The 13325-nt window shown below is 41.6% G+C and overlaps 1 long non-coding RNA gene across 1 annotated transcript in view; it reads right to left on the bottom strand.

The window, feature by feature from the left end:
• Positions 1–5854, bottom strand: part of LOC132380332 (uncharacterized) — an 82294-nt gene extending 76440 nt beyond the window's left edge. The window contains exons 1-2 of the long non-coding RNA XR_009507738.1: positions 5717–5854; positions 5009–5043 (exon numbers count right to left, since the gene is read on the bottom strand). This is a non-coding gene — a long non-coding RNA (uncharacterized LOC132380332). The remainder of the gene's footprint in view (positions 1–5008; positions 5044–5716) is intronic.
• Positions 5855–13325: the final 7471 nt, after the last annotated feature.

Below are 13325 nucleotides of genomic sequence, written 5' to 3'. Positions count from 1 at the left end.
TAATCCAGGCAGCATCCTCTTCTGCACCATCTCCGAAGCCTCGTCATCCTTCCCATAATGGGGTGATCAGAATAGAATGCTATCCTCCAGGTACACAAATACAAGCCGTTCAGATGCTTTTTGTTTATTTTCACTGTAATACTGGAGGAAACCATGAGGGTGGAAATGAAATAGAGTATTAAAGAGACAGGCAATTGAAATCAATGAGTCACATCTGTGGACTAAAAAGATAGACAATAGGTGCAGAAGTAGACCATTCAGCCCTTCGAGCCTGTACCGTCATTCTGAGATCATGGCTGATCATCTACTATCAATACCCGGTTCCTGCCTTGTCCCCATATCCCTTGATTCCCCTATCCATAAGATACCTATCTAGCTCCTTCTTGAAAGCATCCAGAGAATTGGCTCCACTGCCTTCCGAGGCAGTGCATTCCAGACCCCCATAACTCTCTGGGAGAAGAAGTTTTTCCTTAACTTTGTCCTAAATGACCTACCCCTTATTCTCAAACCATGCCCTCTGGTACTGGACTCTCCCAGCATCTGGAACATATTTCCTGCTAGTTGTAGTTTCATCTGGATGGAATGCTTTGGAATGTAGATTATGAGAAGAAGCTCAAACAAATCAAGGATTCAAGGTTGATCAAGGACACCGTCCATTTGTGATATTGCTGAAGGTGGGGAGATGGTGGAGGCTGATGGGACAGAAGGTACTGCCACTGTTCTGGAAGGAGAACTAACAAGAGCAGAAGAGATTGAGGATATGCATGAGGTCACAGGGCACAGTGATGGGGAATCTTTAGTTAAGGAAAATCAAAACATATCAGGAATACTGGATTGGAAAGAGGAAATATGAGCTCAAATATGATAAAGATAGAGATATCTGGGAACGGAGCTAAAATGGCTGGGGTTGGAGCTAAGATGGCATCAGAGAGCGATTTCTATGAGCTCACCTGCAAAGCAGTTCAATTTAATCTCTTTAACGTCTTTTTTTCCTTTTCAGCACGGACGGGGTTCTGTCAGAACCGTAATCTACACTGCACTCAAACCACAGTTCTTATGGTGGTTGGGTTCCCGTTCCCAGAGTTTCCCAACTGGCTATTTTCAATATCTTCAGCAGTGGCTTGGAAGACAGATGCCCTGGGATGTAGCCTAGTACGACCCTGTGGACTTGAATTCCTCGCCAGTGTCAGCAACTGAGGCATCGCGGGAGATCAAAGCATCAGGGCAGTGGGTGCGGCTGTCAGGTGCCTCTGCACTCAGGCTCTCTCACTCTTTCGATGATGGGGAGGAGTTCGCTGCGGCTGATTCTCGGAATAAAAAGCAACACTGCAGACTGTAACATTGAAACAGCAAGTTGTTTGTTGGTCCCTCTCGCTGTGAAAGAGCATCTCTCTGTCCCTTGTTAGTGAGGGAGGAAGACAGCCTGTGGCATGATGAATTGTTGGGTGAAGAATGGTTTTTGCTGATATTGTTTTCTTGGTGGGTGGTGGGCGGTGGGCGTTGATGCCTCCTGCTGGAACAAGTGGAGCAAGGGGAAGTGTTGATGCTTTGCTGCTGCTTGTGCATGGGAGGGAGGAGGAGGGCTTTAGGATTTCCTGTTATTCATTCTTTGGGGGTTTCTTCTGTTTTGTGGATGTCTGTGAAGAGTAAGAATCTCAGGCTGAGTAATATACAAATTTCTCTGACATAAAATGGAACCAGTGAACATGGTCAGAGTGTGGGTGGAAAGAAATGTAGTGAGCAACTTAGGAAATATCCATCAACAAACTAGCACCAGAAGTCAAGTCAGATTTGTTCCTTTGTCAAACTGTTCCTTTGACTAATATCCATTGACAAACTATTACTGGACCACAAAGGGAATGAGTTCAACGTTAACAAAATCAGCCATTTTTCAAAGTAAATAGCCAGTAATGAAGAATTCGGAAAGCTTAAATAGCAGCTCAGAGCCAAGCACAACCTCTAGCAACACAGTCTGCAGGGAATCTGATTGTCAATCGGTTATGAAAAGTGAGTTTAAAAAAGCTCCCATGGTAGTTTGTAATTCAGTGCTTGATAAAGGAAAATTGACGTATGTCTTACCCACTGGCATGTCAGAATGTGGAGTAGTGTTATACCATCTTGCCAACCATTCAGACATTAAAGGGGTTTTATTGCCCATTAGGGATTGGAGAAGGTCAGGTTCCTCAGCAAGGAGGCTTAAAAAAAACATTGTTGTTAGGACAGCTTGGCAGCAAGAGCAAGACTGCACAGCTGGAGCCTTGAATGCTGCAGCACAAATATTTTGAAAGCATTTTTACCTTAAAAAGACATCTTAACTTCAATGTAAATTAACAGTTAAAAAGAATGTGTAACACTTCTGCTCTAACAATGTGTAACTTTTGCCATATCTGCAAAGTGAGTTCACACTATTCAGATCTGGCTAATCCAAGACCTTTACAGCATCATCATTCCATGGTCACACTTTTAAAATTCCAACTTAATTCCTTGTTGGACGTTACAATAACAAGCACTGGCATTTACACTGCATCTTTAATGTAACAAAATGTTCCGTGGTACTACATAGGAACATTATCAGTGGAGGCTAGAGGCAAAGCCATGTGGAGATATGTAACATGCTGAGTGAAAGATACTGTTTAAAGAAGCATCTTGGATGAAAAAAGCAGAAGACAGAGAGGCTTAGGGAGAGAAATTACCCAGCAAAAGGCCAAGACACATCTGTCAGCAGAGGGTGATAGAATTCAGAAGAAGCCTGAATCAAAGACAGATATAGACATCATTGAATGGTACTGTAGATAGGATGAAACACTAGCCTAACTTTGGAATTTGTCCAACATGTCATTGTTCATTCTTCTTAAATACTAATTAGTCTTTAGTTGGCCCTGTCTAGCTGTTAAGGTTGTTAACTTTCATAAGCATCTCAACTAAAACAGATATCAAGATGGCATAGAGCATTAGTGACGCCACATCTCCACTGTGCAATTATTCTTGAAAGAAAATATTAAAATGTGTTCACTAAATGAAATAATTGAAACAATGTACTTGGGAGGCTGGAATACTGAATTTTAAAAAGTGCTGGGGACATTGAGCTGTGCTGGAGGCAGCATCATAGATGGAGGGGTGAAACAAGCCAAATGAATCGTTAACTGTTACGATGTACACAGGTGCTACCTGACCTGCTGTGTGTCTCGAGTACTGCCAAATGGAAGACAGTCATAGTGAGCTGAACCACCAGGAAGCGGATGGTGTAGCAAAGTTGGCAATAAGGAAAAGGACAGTGCAGAGGGTGCAGGTGCACGAGGGAGAGGAAACAAAAGAGGACTGATAGACTAAGAAAGAGGAATTAAAAAAGTGTAATCGTTTGTTGTTATTTGTCATGACTGCAACAGTAAAAACTGCAATCATAGAACTGTACTTGTATGAAAGAATATTTGGTCCAAGCACAAATTAACCATCATAACATCATATAATGTTATTTGTTGCAAAACAACTTTAAAAACTCTGCTAGTTCCTGACTTACGTTTTAACTACCAGCCTGAAATTGATAAGCAAATTCAACCCAATTAAATTTTCACCCTCTGTAACTCTGTATGAGCTCAACCCAGATTTCCTTACCTTCTTCTCCAGCCCTTAACCTTTTCCGCACAGCAGGCTACTCTCGTTCACCACCCCCCACCTTTTTATTCTGGCATCATTCCTTCTTCCCAGTCCTGAAGAAGTGTCTCTGCCCAAATGACTATCTACTCATTACCATAGACACTGCCTGACCCGCTGAGTTCCTCCGGCATTTTTTGTGAGTTGCGTTGGATTTCCAGCATCTGCAGACTTTCTCGTGTTTATGATTTCCTCAGCCCAGTTGTATCTTTTAAGGGTTTACAGCCATAAAAGAATCTTCACTTGACAAGAAAAGTGAATCTTCAGGAACTCAAAGGCTACCCCAGTGCTCGAATCTAATTAAGTAAGAAGCTGAGAATGGAAACTATTGCATCCTTCAGTTTGTTCTCATTAAGCAGTCAATGATGCAAAGTGTGAATGGCTCCAACTTCCTGGGTCTCAGCATCTCAGAGGATCAATCCTGGGCACACACGCTGATGTAACCGCAAAGAAAGCTCCCCAGTAACTCTACTTTATAATGAGTTTGAAGAGTTTTGGTATATCACCAAAGACTCTTTAGATGTAAGGTGGACAGCATTCTGAGTGGTTGCATCATCTCCTGGTATGGAGGCTCCAATGCACAAGATCTCAAGAGACTGCAAAAGATTGTAGGCTCAGACAGATTCATCATGGGCACAAAACATCCCCACCATCATGGAGATTTTCAGGAGTCAGTGCCTCAAGAAGCGGTACTCATCATTGAGGGCCCTCAGCATCCAGGACATACCATCTTGATGTTACTAACAAGAGGTAAAGGAGACAAAAGACTCACACTCAACAATTTACAGCTTCTTCCGTTCCGCCTTCAGATTTTTGAATGGTCCACGAACACCACTTCAATGTTCTTTCTTTTGTACCATTTAATTGTAACTTTATACCTCTCCACTGGCTCAACAACAACAGATTTCACGTCGTATGAGACAGTGATAATAGACGTGACCTTGATTCCTCTGATGCTTCATGTGTTCCTCCAAATTATTGTTGTTCTTCTCATGTTTTAATCTAGTTGACACCTCCTCAGCCCACTTCCTCTCACCAAACCCATCATCTTACCCTGGGCCCATTTTCTTCTTCCAGTCCTGTTATTCTACACTAATACCATCTCTCCCCCATTTCTCTGTATCCTTCTGAGCACCACCCCAATGCCTTCCACTGATTGATATTCTCTCCTTTTGCTCCAGGGCCCACAAGACAAGCCTAAATCCCATTCACTCCATCACCTTCTCCCAATGTTCAAGTTCGTTGTTATATTGGGCATACATAGACAAGGTAGTAAGTGCCATTAAGTTTAGCACTGTGTTGCCAAAGCAGACTACGGTATAAGCACACATTAGTATAAACTTAAAATAACACTCACAAAATGCCGGTGGAATGCAGCAAGCCAGGCAGCATCTATAGGGAGAAACACTGTCAACGTTTCAGGCTGAGACCCTTCATCAGGACTAACAGAAAGGAAAGATAGTAAGAGAGTTGAAAGTAGGAGCGGGAGGGGAAAATGCGAAATGATAGAAGACCAGAGGGGGTCTTCCGGTGTAACCCTAAACCTTAACCCCATGAAGCTGAGAACCAGAAAGGTGATTGGCAAAAGGGATATAGTGCTAGAGAAGGGAAAGGATCATGGGACGGGAGGCCTAGAGAGAAAGAAAGGGGGAGGGGAGCACCGGAGGGAGATGGACAACAGGCAGAGTGATGGGCAGAGAGAAAAAAAGGAGGGGTAAAAAATACTAAATATGTCAGGGATGGGGTAAGAAGGGGAGGAGGGGCATTAACGGAAGTTAGAGAAGTCAATGTTCATGCCATCAGGTTGGAGGCTACCCAGCCGGTATATAAGGTGTTGTTCCTCCAACCTAATTGTGGCTTCATCTTGACTGTAGAGGAGGCCATGGATAGACGTATCAGAATGGGAATGCGAGAGATCCTGCTTTCTCTGGCAGACCGAGCGTAGGTGTTCAGCGAAACGGTCTCCTAGTCTGCTTCGGGTCTCACCAATATACAAAAGGCCACACCAGGAGCACCGGACGCAGTACACCACACCAGCCGACTCACAGGTGAAGTGTCGCCTCACCTGGAAGGACTGTCTGGGGCCCTTTTTAAAATAACACTCCTTGTTCTCTGTTCGTGTCTATTGTCTCAGCCATTGCTCCTCCCCGTCCGAGCCCACTGCCCCTCACCGACTGTGCCCTCCAGCCGGTAATCCCCCTACCCCCGGCTATTACTCCGGACTTGATGGTGGCACGGCTGTTTCTCAATGGGTTGTGAACGAGCAAATCAGGAGGTTGCCGCTTTCTTCCTATTGGTTAGCACAAATCAAAGTTTGAAGAACCAATCGCTTCTCGGTGACTAAGGAAATTATTCACTTAGTCACCCCCGATTGTTTACTGTATTCGGGACGGACTAATCAAGCGCGACCATTTGTTTATCGAGCATATTTGATTGGCGGCTCTGCACCAATTACAAGAAGAGGCGGGATGCACCATGGATTTGAATCCAGCTGTCAAAGCAAAGGACCTCATCTTGATTGACAGATTAGTCCATCAATAAGATTTTGCGTTTATATAATCTATATACTGGATGGTTTATTCGTGTAAAGAAGTAGCCAATGAGCACCTGAGGGAGGCGGGGCCCCAAGTTTCAATACGATTCCAGCTGTTGGCACGCGTGGACGGGTTAGGTGGATGACTGACATTTCAATTGTTCAATAGGCGAAAGAGCTCGGCCCAATCCTGCGTACTATTGGGCAAATATCGGAGCCGGGAAACCAATAGTCGGTGAATCGAGGCGTAGGCAGAGGGAGAGCGACTGTCTGAAGTTTGCCTGGGATTCCAGCTGCGGGTGTGCAGGTTTCAGTGTGGGGATTGTCAGTTCCAGCTCAATGAATGCAGGGCAGTAGCAGCGAGAGAGGAGCAGCAGACTTCAACCAACATTTCAGCACCAGCCAATATCTAAAAGAAACCGGCAGCAGAGGATTTTTTTCTCTCTATGCAACAAGAAATTGAATTTATCATCAGTTATTCTTGAATATAATAAAAAGAGACATCATCGCTTGCACTGGGGAATTCTTTCCTGCAAGACGCACACCTCTCGGCTTTATTCTTTTATCCTCATCAGCTGTTGGCTTTGCAAGGACTTCAGAAAATATGAACGTGAATTAAATGTATCTCAAGAATTGGCATCAATAATTGCTTTTTCAGAGTTAAACGAGAGAGGGAGATCCTCCTGAAATGATTTGTGTTTTAATAATACAGCTTTTTGATTAAATTCGCCATCCTCAGAAGACCGTGCAGAATCTACGGGTTTTGTTTCAAAGATCTAATTACCAGTGCTCTTTTTGTTCCTCTAAATGTAGTTTGTCTTTCTGTTTGCACGGAAAGGCGGAAAAATAAAGGCATTGTTTTCGTGAGTGATTCTCTCTCCACATTAATCAATGATTTTCCAGATATTACACAGAAAGACTTCACCCTCTCTGTAGAAGAGCCGAGACAAAGGGATTTTACACAGCATCCCAGAAACACATCCCAAATATAAAGAAATATTTTGTTTAGTCTTTGTGAAGAATTAAATCCAAGGAGAGACTCTGCCTGTTGGGATCTACATTGTTTTTTTTTAATTATCTGAAATATGGTTTCCAAAGAAGATCTTAGGTGATTCAAAGAACTGGAACAAAAAAATCATTACCTAGTCAATTTTGATGTAAAAATTGATTTGATTATCTTCATGTAAACATGCCTGAGTTGCAATTGACTCCAAAGAATCAACGTAGTGCTGTAACTCTTCTTTAAGGCAAGATATAGAATAGACAGAAGAGAAATCCTTTGCTTTATTTTTAAGAGGTGTATCTCTCATAAACACTGGAAGGTGGGACATGGCTGAAGATGACAGGGACGCGAGTCCGAAAGAAGGAAGATCACCGTTACCCAGTACGTTCATCAAACTGAACGACTTGGACCGAGAGAACAAGCGGGAAGAAAGCGAGGAGCCCGGATCGGAGTACAGGGAGCCCCCGGAGGGTGCTGAGAGCTGCGGACCCCAGCAGGACCAGGATCAGAAGCACCTGCCCTACCCGGCACTCGCCCCCGTTGTTTTCTTCTACCTGAAGCAGACGACCCGCCCCAGGAGTTGGTGCCTTAAGCTGGTTTGTAACCCATATCCTTTCCCTTGTCCGGACTCTGACGGTAAGGGTGGGCTTTATTCCCGATTGTGCGTTTCTGGTGGTTTCCCGGTCTTGTTATGCGTTGGTGCTGAATTGGTCCAGTTGCTTGATGTAGAAAATGTTGCACGTACACCTCTGGTATAGCAAAGTGTATATTTAGTTAAAGTCCTGAGATTATTTTTCATGTAAAGCAGACGGAAAGGTTAACACAAACATTGCAGGGAAGGATTTGATTCCCAGCCCGGTTCTCCTCTCTTTATCAACTGATGAGACTCAAGATTACTTGCTTTGACTGGCTGGTGGCTGCATTGAAATATTTGAGTTTTCCAATTGCTTAAAGTAGAGAAAATAATGTAGAAGACACTAAGTTAGAACACCAGGGTACAAGTAAACAGTTCAAAGATCTCCGTCATTTATGAATACAAGTTTGGAGAACTGCTGAAAAAAACAGTTAACATTATCACTCGTGAAAGTCTTCTACTAATTACTGGCCAAGAAATCACATCCAGTGGATCATATGAGAAAGATCTCAAAGTCTTTTGTAAACTGCAACCAAAGATTTGCCAGATACAAATTTTAGGCTGTTTAATGGTTGCAAGAAATTCAGAACCTTTGATAAAGGCGTAAACAGGTCAGAGGAGAGCAGGGGAGTGGACTTGTTTACAAAGTCTGTGCTTCCATGCAGGTGAATGCATTCAGATAGGAGTTACATTTACCAGATCTTCACAGATATTTGTGGGCTTATCTTGCTTTGGCATATTTGCATAGCTGTGTACAACATTGATATGTTTTCACAAACATCTACATCTTTATATGTGTACAGTATGTGTGTGTCCAGGCTTAAGGACAGGGAAGTTCCCATCCGCATGGCTATGTTTTGTGACAGACATAACTGTCCACAGGGATGATTCCAGATCAGGTGTTTATTTACAAGGATATGTATATGGGAGTGTAAGTATATCTTATATTAAGGAGAATGGGTAGATCTGTGCTCAAAACTGAGTTTATTAATAGGAATATTTGTGTATCTAAACTGCTGTGTGTATCAATGTAGCAGAATATTTATGTATCATGATAAAAGGTAGGTGCACACTTTAATATACAGCAGAGTTTTATATCCTAAGTCAAAAGAAGTAGTAACTTGATACTATCAAATAGAATAAATAGAATAGTGGGATCTGTACAAAAATCCATATCTAATATACATTCTAAAGTTTTGTTTATATGTCTGTGCCAAATCATATATTCTCTTGTACGAATATCCAGTTATCTAGGTTGTGTACATTAAGAATCAAGGTTGCTACTAAACAGGGAACATGCATTGGGATATGTTCAGGTGTCTGGGATGGGGTTGGAGTAAAATGTGAATGGAACTGATAATTTCCATCCTGGAATGGAAATTTATGGAGAAAACAGGTTGTTTCCTGAGATAATAAGTTAGTGGCTTTTGTTTTTTTCCTGCAAGCTGCTGCATTATATAAAGGTATTTGCATATTCAGCTAAAATTTAATTTGAGTTTTGCTGGAAACTTAGTTTAAGTTGAAAAGAAGAACTCTAGGATACAGAATTTAGGTAGAATATTTTCTTGGAAAGAAGTATTGAAACAAAGTTCAACGTTATTTTCTTGAGGATCTATAAGCCTATTTATTAACTTAATATTACATTTATTTATTATTTTACATAAAACTATGGTGGAATAGAAAATAAGACCTTATCTTTCTAAAAGCTGGTAATATCTGCATTTTACCATTGGAAATTAGTCCAAGTACACTGTTGTGGAAGCTACAACTTTGTAGCTGAAATGCTCACATTGCCAAGACAGAAAATATATTTAATTTGAAATCCTACACTCTAAGACTGTCTGGTACCTTTGCTACTTCATGCTTCACAGTTTCATCTGACTTCTGCGAATGCTTTGTGGTATCACCTATCCTAGTTCCTTCGCACTAAACACAGTGGAGAATTGTAACCACAAATTGTTCTCGTATGACACTTCGGTCAAGCGTTCTGTTTTTTTTGTTTAAAATCTGTTCCTCAAACCTCTTGTAATGCTATGATGAATAACAGGCACAAGGCAATGAGTAGACCACACCAACATGTTCTTCATCCTCCCTTTGAATATGTTTGGTCTGAAGACAACCACCATTTCCATCATAGGCAATGCATCTAGTTTACAGAACCAAACATGTATGAGGAATTTTAGGGTCTTTAGTGTTAATTTGTTGCACCCAAAAACCATGGTGGTTTTCTTTAGTTCAATGTTCAGTCTCATTATTACACCTCGGTTCCTCTCAACAGAAGAGGAACCGTCTGCTGTATGCCGTATGCCGTCTGCTGTGAAACTCACAGTCAGGTAGAGGATCCATTTTGCAATTTGAAAGTGAGACCCCCAATCATACATGTAAATCTGAAGTTACATTAAATGTAAAAACTATGTCTGGACATTGAGGCTGAAAGCAGCAAGAAAAGAGAGTTGATATGAATGTTTGTTTTAACTACATTGCAGTAATAACGGTATCTCTGAATGCTAGCATCCTTTTAAGAACCTTTTATTCCTTCAAGAGCAGCCCACTGAAAACTACTCTCTATATACTGCTAAAGTGAAGGGTACCAAGACAATTGACATACCCTCCATTGCAAGCATTTGTTTCTATTTAAAGAGGATTGTGGCCAGTTTAATACATAGAATGGAAACGAGTCTGTATCTCAGGTACTTTCCACTGTCTGGATATTGATGGTAAGGGGAACTTTATCCCTGAGAGGTGCAAAAAGTACAATAAAAGCTGGTGCCTGCAGGAAGAACTTGGGAAACCCTGCTCATGTTCTGGACCCTACATCTTCCCCCGATCACTGCAACCAAAGAAAGCAATTGACTAAGTCATTCACCTCGCTGGCATTTATGGGATCTATGAGTGTATGAGGTCGCACTTGTCTCCAGCGCTTGTCACACTTCAATGGTATGGGTCGGGGGTGGGGTGGATAGTCTGCTGTACAGGATCGAAAAAAGCGGCAGAGAGTTGCAAAATTGGACAGCTTCATCATGAGTATCAGCCTCTGTAGTATCCAAAATATCTTCAAGTAGCAGTGCCTCAGAAAGGCAGTGTCCTTTATTAAGGAACCTCATTACTCAGGACACGCCCTGTTCTCCTTGTTACCATCAGGAAGGAGGTAAAGGAGCCTGAAGGTACACACTCAGTGATTCAGGAACAGCTTCTTCCCCTCTGCTATCCGATTTCTGAATGGATATTGAACCCAAGAATACTACCTCACTGGTTTTTATTTCTGTTTTTGCACTACCTATTTAATTTAACTATTCCATATACATATATATTCTCACTGTAATCACAGCTTTTTTCTTACATATTATCACGAATTGCACTGTACTGCTGCTGCAAAGTTAACAAATTTCACGACATATGCAGGTGATATCACACCTGATTCTCATGTAACTCACTGCACATGAACGTAAAGTGTTATTTCAATCCAAATCTTTTTCCTGCTTCAATTGACATGAATCATCAGTGCTGTTTGACTTTGAGTCTTTCCTGATAGAATGGATCATCTCACTTACAGTAACGTACCCACTTCTCACAAGTGGTGGATAAATGTCAACAATGTACAATACTTTACAAAAATCAGTGGATGTAAGCTCTCTATAAGTCACTCTGATTAGGGCATATTTAATTCCTTGAATAACTTCAGTAATCTGCCTTGATCGATCCTGACTCCAGGACCAATCAAGGGTCTTATTGAATGTGGCTTCATCAGAAAGTACATGACGACCCAAGAAAAATACGGAGCTCACCACTGCAACCTGCTGGGGGACAATTGGAGCTTTCAACGTAGATTGGTCATGTTACGAGATAGAGATCAAAGGATTTTTGATAGATTAGCCATATTATGACTGTGTGACGGAGCGTACCTGAGGCACTGATTGGCTAGTTCTTGTTCGATATGAGAAAAGAACTTTGGATAACATTCCTTACAGCAATAATTTTTAATCTTTCCTTCAGAAGTTAGCAAGCTGTGGATAATGATAAATGCTATGTAAATATTTTATGTTTATTTTTTTCTACCTTAACCTCACACTTAACTACCAAAAATGTAATAGTTTTCATGCTAAACAAATTGTTTTTGTAATCCCCCCTTCTCCCACACATGCACAAAAAAGATCCCTATTGAACCCAGGACACTGCCTCTGGATAACAGTCACATCCAGCACTTGTGCGAGTGAGTGGATGGGAGAAGGGGATTATCTGTGACAGACTTTTAGGCAAGGGTTCTGAGGTAGATACCTTAGGGCAGTCAGTGGCTTGTCCATATGTGCTTCTCACCACTGTAAGCAGGTTTCGTACAAGACATCCCATCAGATCAAGCTTGATACCAACTTTCATTTTCCTTTTTTTTAAACAAAAGTACGAAACACTGACTTCACACTGAAGGACAGCACAGTGGCTGCCACCTTCATTGCCTGTGTGGAGTTTGTACATTCTCCTCGTTTCCATGTGTATTTCCTACAGGAGAACCAGTTTCTTCTTTAATTTCAACAATATGAGGATTAATTGACTACCTTACTCACATGTAGGTGATTACAACAACCTGAGTGCAGTAGATGGTCATATGGGGACTCAAAATGGAGTTAGTTTCGAATTTGTGTAGGTGGGTGTTTGATAATCTGTATGGATTTGAGGGTCAGAAGGGTCTGTTTCATTGCTGAACTTTGGTGATAGGGTCCAAAATATATAAAATATAAAGTGATATAAAATAGATACATCCTGCAGGAAACTCGAGAGAAATCTTTATTACCAGAGAGTGGAACTAGGTATGACAAGAAGTAGCAAAGATGTAGTAGAGAGACATATAATTAGAAGCTAAATACACAGGATATTAAGAAAAAAGCTTTGGGTTGAGGTGAGCAGGAATGTAAAAAATCTTGAGTGAAGCTTAAATTCTGGCGCAGCCTATTGGCCAGAATGACCTGCTCTTGTGTGTAAGAATCACTCAACAGTAAATAACATTGGCGAAGGACCACAAAAATAATTCCAATTTGCAAAAGCATTTCCTTTGCACCCCATATTCTGGTGGTGGAAGTGGGGCTGGGTGAGTTTGGGGGAAGATGTAAGTGTGAATTGTAGAGAAGGATGTGATCTTCCATGTGATTGCAACCTTGCAGAGCGGAAATTGGAGAATTCACAGTCGACAAGATAAATATATTAGGCAGCTTCACTCAAGCCAAGTCAAGCGATGCTGGATATTACTTCATTTCCATTATTTAACAGAAGAAAGGCTTTAGTGAGCATAGCATCCTCCCTCTACCTTCCTCTTCCCCTTAAATATATCTGAAACTTGGTTGTTAGCAGAATAATTTTGCACTAAGGCAGTCAGCATTAAATGTATGTGTCGGATATCAGAGTTGGCACTGGATTGCAAAGCTGCTTGATCAAGGTGTTATGATGAAATTGTTCCCTATCAGAGCAATGTAGAATTCTCCAGCTGAATCACTGTTGTTGCACTGAGAAGCTAG

This window comes from Hypanus sabinus, chromosome 23 (assembly GCF_030144855.1).
Source record: "Hypanus sabinus isolate sHypSab1 chromosome 23, sHypSab1.hap1, whole genome shotgun sequence".
Lineage (NCBI taxonomy): Eukaryota > Metazoa > Chordata > Chondrichthyes > Myliobatiformes > Dasyatidae > Hypanus > Hypanus sabinus.
Note: the sequence above shows the minus strand (reverse complement) of the source record. Positions and strands in the feature narration are given on the sequence as shown.